Genomic DNA, 10,000 nt, shown 5'->3' with positions numbered 1-10,000 from the left:
GGAGAAAAAGGCGGAGGCGATGAGAGGTTAACCCGCTTCGAGAGGCTCCCGTAGTGGGTTTTGGACTCATACGGGCAGGTAGAGACGGGAACACAAAACACTTAACCCACTTGACACTCCTGAAAGTGTCCTCCACCTGCGCCGCCTGGACGAGAGGACGTGAAGGGCGCGATATTGCAAAGGTCACCTGCCGTAGGGAAGAGGGGTTGGGGGCAAGATGAGAGGCAGGCAGCGAGGAAAGAAGACGAGGGGATGAAGAACCGAGAGCAGGTGGAGGAGGAGGATGAAGTGGAGTTACTGAAGGCTCGGTGGACGCTTTATGATGGCTTTGTCTCTGCCAATACCTGGGAACATCTGAGCACCTGTTAATTAGTCAGTGGGAGATTCGTGAAGTAGTCAGGTGCTTAACCATGTAAAGCACCTAAGGTTTTAAAAAGGGAGAATAGTGCTTCACTTCACCTGGAGTTAATGAGCCACAGGTAAAATGGTGATAAACAAAAAGCGCACAAATGAGGAAAGCGAAAATAAATCATGGGTAGTGAACGAAAAAGATTAAAAAATGTAGTTCCTAATTATGAGTTTTTTTTTTCTTATGCTACCGTCGAGAGAAATTTAGTAGTGGTGACGCAATATTGGTTTATTTAACGGGAAATTTAAATATCTGCCGCATTTTTCCTCCACAGTATAAAGCTTAAAAAGTTTAATAATCTCTGTTCTTTTCTTCCACGAATTTTTAAATGCTTATAAAGTTGACAAATATAAAGTTGGTAAATTGGTAAATATACAAACATTTTAATGGTCTTAAAGCTACGTTACTACTATCAGAGGTATATATGAAAAAAACAGGCATGGATATACATAAAATTAACTATAAAATTCCAAAAAAACACCCGTCCAAAAATAAATATATATATATATAACAAAAACTTCACGAATCAGTTAACCTTATTGTACTTAATCACTTATCTGTTGATTTCACCTCGACTCTAAAATTTACCCAAACAAATCACACCTGTAATTAAACCGGGGAGAAAATAGCACCCTAATTAACGCAAATGACAACAGGTGTTTTGCAGGTGTCGCCTTAATTGCTCACGTTATTCAGGTGCCAATATCATGCTAACTAGGCGGCAGGTGATGGGTGTCGGCCAGGTGAAAGAGCATACCTGTGTTAAGCATGAATAACTCGAATCTACAAAGGATAAGCGAGATAACGAGACAATGAGACAGACGAAACATGAAACATGAAGCTGCGCGCGCACACACACACACACACACACACACACACACACACACACACACACACACACACACACACACTTGCATCATATCAGAGGAAAAAACAACGAACCACAAACCAGTTTTATGAATTTTTTTTTCCCTCCTTTTCTTCCTCTTCCTTTTACTTTCCTTCCCACAACAACAACTAATCTTCATCCTTCCGGTGTTTGTGAACGAGTTACCGCAGAGCTCAGAGCGCCACAAGAATAGAAAATGGGAAATGGACCTGGTTTCTTCGTTTTCTTCCTTCCCAGAGAGAGAGAGAGAGGAGAGAGAGAGAGAGGAGAGAGAGAGAGGAGGAGAGAGAGAGAGAGAGAGAGAGGAGAGGAAAAGTTCTCCAATATGCAAATTTTACGTTCGAGTTTGATATATAGGAAAAGGAAAGTAAGCAACCCCCCTCCCCCCCCCCACTCTCTCTCTCTCTCTCTCTCTCTCTCTCTCCTCTCTCTCTCTCTCTCCTCTCTCTCTCTCTCTGTAAAAGCATATCAAGCTCACAGTCGTATTTACCCATAAGCACCCACAAATAGACTCTTCCTCACTAATTAACAGGTGAGGAGAAGTGTTTGCTCACCTGAGGGCCACTTACACTAAGAGACGAGAACCGTGAGTACCCCAAAAACGTTTCGCAGCTAAGCCACAAACGTTTCCCTGGAATCCAACCCCTTTTTCGCTGGACCAAAGAAGGTTTCGATCCCATGCACAAAAGAGTCATTTTGTCGACAAGGGAGTTTTAGAAGTTGTGTGTACATTCGTTCGTTCGTTCGTTCGTTCGTTCGTTTGTTCGGGTGTTTATTGATAAGGTGTATGTTATGTTTGTTTGTTTGTTTTTTTTTGTCTTTTTTATTTTGAATGTGTGTGTGTGTGTGTGTGTGTGTGTGTGTGTGTGTGTGTGTGTGTGTTGTCTAGTCATCTTTCGTGCATGCTCTTATTCATTTTTTATACTAATTGTCGATTGTATTATTAGCATTATTGTCATTACTATCATCATTATTATTATTATTATTATTATTATTATTATTATTATTATTATTATTATCTTTATTATTATTATTATTATTATTGCTACTATTGTAGCTCTATCATGAATACCACAGGCATAAATATATTTTTATACCTACGTCTTATATGTACCTGTGTGTGTGTGTGTGTGTGTGTGTGTGTGTGTGTGTGTGTGTGTGTTATGTAGGTTAGTGCAATGTTTGATGGCCAAACTAGTGTTATCATTAGCAGTGTTACCTTTATAAAGTGTTCGATCCCGTTCAGGTATCACCCATCGGTCTGCCTGTCTGTTTGTCTGTTTGTCTGTCTGTCTACCGGTGCGTGAGTGAAGACCCGCCCTCTCTCCTCACTGGTTCATGTATCTCATACGTGTTTCCGAATCTTGAAGGCTAATAAAGATTTTTTTTCTCTCTCTTTGTAATTTGTGTATTTGTATCCTAAATCCTAAAATATGAAAACAACGCTCTCTCTCTCTCTCTCTCTCTCTCTCTCTCTCTCTCTCTCTCTCTCTCTCTCTCTCTCTCTCTCTCTCTCTCTCTCTCTCTCTCTCTCTCTCTGTAAACTGAGCATTCACATCCTACAACCCTGAAATATGAAAATAACATGATGTCTTAGGTACAATTATGATACAATCTGATATGAAAACATAAGAAAATACATAAGGAAAGCTGCAAGAAGCCGTCAAGCCTACACGTGGCATTCCCTTTAATAAACTTACCTGCCTATTTCAACCTATCGTCCTCCTCCACAAAATCTGTCTAATCACCTTTTAAAGTTCCCTAATGACTCGGGCACTAACAACCCTGATAACTGAGTCTATTCCATTCATCAAGATAAGTGTTGGTGAAGATTGTGTGTGGCCAGCTGTGGTGTGCCTAAGGTTCAGTTTTGTGGTCCACGAGACTGCCCCTTTCCACCAGGAGCCGACGGGGAACGAGTATGAATGGTGTGTGTGTGTGTGTGTGTGTGTGTGTGTGTGTGAGGAGTGGGGGGAGTTGTCTGGGTCATTCCGTGGGAGTTACCGGCCTGGTATGTCAACAGATTAATAAATATACTGGTTTAATATATGTTTCAATGATGACACAAGGTTACATATTTTTGCAGGTATGAGATTGGTTTTGCTTAATGTAACAGGAAAGGTTTGTATTGTTAAGAAATTGGATACCGCACGTTTTCTGTTTCCTGCTGCCTAGTCCCGGAAATACGAGGAGGCACGCAAGAAGACAGAGAAACGTAATAAAAATATCGAGATTGAAAGGATGTAAATATTTGGAAATGGAAGGGAAAGAAGTTATAAAAGAAATAATGATAATGGTAATGTTTCTATCTATTTATCTGTCTGTCTATCGAGCTACCTATCAATCTTCCTATTTATCTGTCAATTTATCAGCCTGTCTGTCTCTATCATTCCACTTATCTATCTATTCACACCTGTTACAATCGCTATTTAATAATAATAATAATAATAATAATAATAATAATAATAATAATAATAATAATAATAATAATAATAATAATAATACGTAACAACAACAACAACAACAACAACAACAACTACAACAACTACAACAAACTAGCCACCTCTAATACATGCAAAGCAGTTAATGAGAGTAACCACATTCTCTCTCTCTCTCTCTCTCTCTCTCTCTCTCTCTCTCTCTCTCTCTCTCTCTCTCTCTCTCTCTCTCTCTCTGAGCAACATTATTCACATTAAGCACGGGCATTAGAGAAAACGGGAAGTAATCAGAGGGAGAACTAATCTGCAAGAAGGCTTGGGGCGCAACACGTGACGCCCCGACGCCTGCAGAGAGAGAGAGAGAGAGAGAGAGAGAGAGAGAGAGAGAGAGAGAGAGAGAGAGAGAGAGAGAGAGAGAGAGAGAGAGAGAGAGAGAGAGAGAGAGAGAGAGAGAGAGAGAGAGAGAGAGAGAAATACGAAATGCAGGAAGAGATAGACACCTACAAAGACAGATTAACAGTCAAACAGTCAGACAGACAGACAGACAGACAATCGTTTCTCAATTTTTTTTAAATGCTTTAGAGATTATCAAGAAAACACCCTTGAAAACACTCAAATCTTCCAATAGAACCTGCTAATCTGTAATTAGAACCACGAAAACCCCCTTGATTGAAAACCCTAATAACTTCTCCTACGACCTCTTAAACTATCACTAGAATCATGAACACATCCCTGAAAACCCCAATAACGTCCACTAGAGCCTCTTAAACTACCACTAGAATTATAACAGTCCTTAAAAACACTAATAACTTCAACTAGACTTTAAAACAGTAACGAAGACAACACACCATAACATTTAAGGACACCAAAAACCAGACAGACAGACAGACAGACTGACAGATAGACAGAGAGGCAGACAGGAAAGATCATCACGCTCAAATTTCAATACCAAATGAATCACCCTGTAGAAGAAGGAAGTGTTGGTGGGAGTCAGGAAACGAGTCAGTGTGAGGACGGTATCTCGTTTCCAATACTGACTTAATTATAGTTTGCTCAGGAGGGAGGGAGGCGGAAAGAAGCGAAGCGGAAGAGAGGCGTCGAAAGCAGTGATGACAAGTAAGGATGGACGCCAGAATGGATTAATGAAGAAAAGCAGGATTATTGGTGTGCCTGTAATAGTTAGTCATGTTACCGAGGCTGTGTTCAGATTACGAGAAGTAGGGGAAAATATTGTTGTTTTCTCCTCCTCTCTCTCTTGTCCTTCTTTCATCATATTCTTCCTCTTCATCCTTCTCATTATTCTTTTTCTCCTTTTCCTTCCCCTTCTTGATCTTATTCCTCCTCTCCCTCCTTCTCATTCTCCTTTTTTCTCCTTTTCCTTCTCCTCCTTAATCTTATTCTTCCTCTTCCTTTCTTCTTATTCATCCTCTTCCTCCTTCTTACTCTCCTTTTTCTCCATTTCCCTCTTCTTAATCTTCTTCCTCCTCTTCCAAGCTCTAATTCTTCCTCTTTTTCATCTTCCTTCTCCTTGCCCTTCACCTTCTTCTCTTCTCTTTCTTTTCCTTCCTTCTCTTCCTCCTTCTCATTCTTCTTCTTATTCTTCCTCCTCCTCATCCAGCTAAGGTATTATTTTTCTTGTCAATGCCTCTGTCTTAATTCGTTTCTGTCTGTCTGCCTGTCTGTTTCTCTTTCTCTCACTTATAGACACACACACACACACACGCACACACACTTCCTCTCCGTCCCAGTAACTCGAAACGCACAAATAACGTCATGTAAATTTCATGTCTCGCACTTCAACACGAATTTGATAAATCGGCAAAATTTCAGACCTGAGCAGAAGTCTCTCTCTCTCTCTCTCTCTCTCTCTCTCTCTCTCTCTCTCTCTCTCTCTCTCTCTCTCTCTCTCTCTCGTAAAGTCACTTTCAGATGGCTGTTGACAGAGGAAAAGAGAAAATAGAGAAGAAAATACTGAAAAGACTAATTTCTCTCTCTCTCTCTCTCTCTCTCTCTCTCTCTCTCTCTCTCTCTCTCTCTCTCTCTCTCTCTCTCTCTCTCTCTCTCTCTCACTTGAGAAAATAAGAAAAGTGAGTAAAGCTTTAAGATAATGTCTCTTCGTTTTCTTTGCAATCTCTCTCTCTCTCTCTCTCTCTCTCTCTCTCTCTCTCTCTCTCTCTCTCTCTCTCTCTCTCTCTCTCTCTCTCTCTCTCTCTCTCTCTCTCTCTCTATTAGATCCTGTTCCCCGTCTTTTTTTTTTTTTCGTAATATCCCCTTACCCCCTTACCCCTTTGACCCCCTAGCCAACCCACCGCACCCTATTCCAGGTAATGACGCGGCTGGCTCACCTGTATGTACGCACCTGTATCACCCACCAGGAAGTGACACCATCAGTACGCTTGCTTTAATTCCGACTGAGCTGCGATAAAAAACACATCGAGCTCTGAACTGATGTGGGGAGTCACGTTTTCAGTCATACGCGTGAGCTAACCCGTGAACTCGCTTGCCTTGAGGGTAAAATAAAAACGACATGAATAAAACAATAGAATGAGTGGGGATGACCAACGTGTGTGTGTGTGTGTGTGACGGGGTGGTGTGGGGAGAGGAAGTGCAGCTAGGTGAGATTAGTGCATGTGTGTGTGTGCTGGGTTGGGTTGGGGAGAGGAGAGGCATTATTGTGTGTGGGGTTGGGTGGCGGAGGATTAATGTGTGTGTGTGTGTGTGTGTGTGTGTGTGTGTGTGTGTGTGTGTGTGTGTGTGTGTGTGTGTGTGTGTGTGTGTGTGTGTGTGTGTGTGTGTGTGTGTGAATCCTTTCATACACCGCATACAAGCTAAACACACCGTCGAGACACAGACACCAAAACCTTCATGACAAACACGAACAAAATTACATAAACTACTTCACAAACACATAAACACAACCACCACGCGAACGAGAGCAGCTAATTGCTCAAACAACCACTAACAATGAGAGAGCTACAGGACTTTCCGTTACCCTCATAAACAAGCTCCGCCGTGTCTGCTCATCCTAACACCTGTGGACACAAGGTTATGCTCTGCAGGTTCTTGAAGACTCAGACACGTGGCTGAGAACGGATAAGGAATGGTACAGGTAACTAGATATATACCTCATTATATACGAGTTATTTAATACCTCCTTATTCTCACACATTACCGCGTCTTATCTAGATCAGAGAGTAAGAAAACATCGCAACCTGCAAGGAGTCACCAGGCGCACACGTGGCAGTCCTTGTATAAACTGAATGTTGTTATTTATTTCCACCTATCATCCTTTTCTATTACTCTCGACGTCTAACAAGCTTTCGTGGGCGTTGGGGATTTCAGGAGTGCTTGCATGATCCCACTGAGAGGTCAACAATTATTTCACATGGTCAATGGGAAAAACATTCAGGAGAACCCGACCATTCATTCTCGTGGCTCTTCAAATGAAATCCGGTGAGAGGTAAGTGTTTACGAATCTGATCCTTTTTCTCGCGTTACGGAAATAAATCACAAGTGGTTATATAAAACAGATCATTTACACGACAGCTTGACCGTTGCCAGCATTCGGGTACCGGGTTATCGCAGCTGTGGGGGCGGTAGTGGTTGTGGTTGTGGTGGTAGATAATGGAATAGACTCAGTAATCTGGTTAGTGCTGAGACATTAGGAAGCTTTTGAAAGACTAGATACATTATTGGATGAGGGTAGTTGGTAAAAATAGATACGGTAGGTATATTTAAGTAAGCATCATGACTTCTAGCAGCTTTCCTTACTTTACGTTCTTAAGGACTTTCTCTGCATACCTTTACCTGTACCGGGGTGATCTAGAATAGTTGCGAAAATAGCACCTCAAATCATGGAACAAAGCAAAGCAGGGGACATTCTTACTACAACCATAACAAAAGTGGGCATAGAAAGACACTTCATCCACCGAGGTGACGCATGACGCATGGAATCAAGGTTTAGCACAGTCCTTGGCATTACGAGAAAATCAGAACATTCATGGTACGATGCATGCAATCTCACATATACAGGTAAGCAGGCGGGGGCGCGAGTCTAAACAGGTAACAGAAGCCAGGTGCAACACGCTCTATTAATAAACACAAAGCAACACACTCCAGCCAGGCCCTTAATTTCTTGGCCCCCAGCTGAGTTGCGAGCAAAAAGGGAGAGTAACACAACGACAATCTAGAAATAGTACAAGAAATAAATAAATTAAATAAAAGAGGTAAAGCAGGACATAAAACAAGTTGAGATAAGAGGGCCTGGAATAGACGGAAAGCTTTGATTGAAGTGGTAATTAGGAGAAGCTTTTGTCCTGTACTGGAAATCATGGAGGAGGAGGAGGAGGAGGAGGAGGAGGAGGAGGAGGAATAGAATGATGACGCTGATAACGAGAGGAGATGAATGGAGATCAGATGGGCTTTATTTAGTCCAATACGGGAATCATGGAAGAGGCCGAGGAGGAGGAGGAGGAGGAGGAGGAGGAGGAGGAGGAGGAGGAGGAGGAGGAGGAGGAGGAGGAGGAGGAGAAGGAGGAGGAGGAGGAGGAATCTAATCACGATACAAGTGACAACAGGTGACAGCTTAATGATATTCTGTCTGTTTATTTGTTTTGATTTTTAACGCCTCAGGGAAGACAAGCCTAGAGATCAACTATGGACGAAAAATAAACGCAGACAACACCGTTCTCTTCCAACCCCCAAAAAAAATGAATAAATAAATAAATGAGAAAATGGAAAATGAAACTGAAAGAGGAAGCAAAAGAGAGGCTGACAAAATAACTTTCCCTCAGCAAAAGATAAATAAAATAAAATAAAACAGACAAGGAAAAAAAAATGGGGAATAGAGGAAGCAAAAAAAAAGATGACAATGTTTTCCCTCAACAAAAAGATAAATAAATAGAAAATACGAGACAAAAAAAAAAACGAATATAGGAATAAAAAAGAGGTTGACAATATCGTTCTTTCCCTCAACTAAAAGATAAAATAAAATAAAATAAACCGACAAAGGAAAAAGAAAAAAAGAACCTTAATAGGAAGAACAAGAAAGGATGACAATGACAATGACAATATCGTACTTTCACAACTAAAAAGTAACTAAAAAATATAAAAAAAAATAAGAAAAGAAACCTGAATAAAGAAAAAAAAAATTCACACCCCTCACCTGTCTCCCTGCTGTGACATTCAACAGGTGACCTAAATTAACACCGCTTCTCCTCACCCTGCATAACAGCGCAGCCTTGTGTCACCTGAGCTGGCTTCACCTGCTCTTACCTGGCGGAACACAGAACTACCTTACTGAACTTGACCTTGCTAACACACTCACATAGAGTCATAAAAGGTAGCCAGCCTGACCTTGACCTGAGTTCACTTGAAAAGGAATTCTGTTTGTATCTCTCTCTCTCTCTCTCTCTCTCTCTCTCTCTCTCTCTCTCTCTCTCTCTCTCTCTCTCTCTCTCTCTCTCTCTGGATTTCTCTTTTTCATTTATTCATTCATCATTATTCATCTATTTATCATTGCTGTTACTTTATTCTAAGTATTTTCTTGACGTTGTTTTTAATCTTCACATTTGGGTAATAAAAGATAAGGTTTTTTTTCAAGATGTCCTTATCTATCTAAGTATCTATCTGTCTATCTATTTATCTATCTACCCATCCATTTATCTATCAATCTATCTATCTACATATCTATCTATCTATCTATCTACATATCTACCCATCTATCTATCTGTCTATCTATCTATTTTCTTTTCATCCAACACTGCAGTAATTTTCACACACCGGTCTGTTTGTGTCCAGTTCCCAGAAGAGAGATGGGAGAAGGAGAAGCGCGGAGAGGATGAGGAGGCGAGGGGGAGATGGGGAAAGGGAGGATCTCACTCGTCGTTCCTTCTCCTTTTTAGAAATCGTTTGCGACACCAGGAAAGTAAAGTCACACACACACACACACACACACACACAAACAGGACACAACCTTTTCCCCTCGCCTGCCCACACCACCGCACCCCCTCGTTAACCCTTCCCCCCCTTCACCACTCTCATGTTACAGGAACATCTCTGCAGCGAGGTAACAGCATTGCATGGGTGTATATTGAGTTTGTGGGCGGGAAAACATGGTGACGGTGCAGCGTGGTTTTGCATTAAAGGGCAGAGCGGTGGTAGTGGTGGTGGTGGTGGTGGTGGTGATGATGGTGGTGGTGGTGGTGCTGGTGTGTTGGTGGTGGTGGTGAATAAGGAGGAGGAGGAAGACAGGGAGTAAGAAGA

At 41.6% G+C, this 10,000-nt stretch overlaps 2 protein-coding genes across 3 annotated transcripts in view; one reads left to right on the top strand and one right to left on the bottom strand.

Moving 5' to 3' along the window:
• Positions 1 to 917, top strand: part of LOC135114764 (neuromedin-U receptor 1-like) — a 99,518-nt gene extending 98,601 nt beyond the window's left edge. For both annotated transcript variants that reach the window (XM_064030812.1, XM_064030813.1), the window contains exon 8: positions 1 to 917. This exon is cut by the window's left edge and continues 713 nt beyond it. The gene's annotated coding sequence lies outside the window, so the exon portion shown is untranslated.
• LOC135115140 (sushi, von Willebrand factor type A, EGF and pentraxin domain-containing protein 1-like) overlaps positions 1 to 10,000 on the bottom strand; it is a 47,612-nt gene that overhangs the window by 6,455 nt on the left and 31,157 nt on the right. The window lies entirely within an intron of this gene.

This window comes from Scylla paramamosain, chromosome 28 (genome assembly GCF_035594125.1).
Source record: "Scylla paramamosain isolate STU-SP2022 chromosome 28, ASM3559412v1, whole genome shotgun sequence".
NCBI lineage: Eukaryota > Metazoa > Arthropoda > Malacostraca > Decapoda > Portunidae > Scylla > Scylla paramamosain.
The sequence above is the reverse complement of the archived record's forward strand: the minus strand, read 5'-3'. Positions and strand labels throughout refer to the sequence as shown.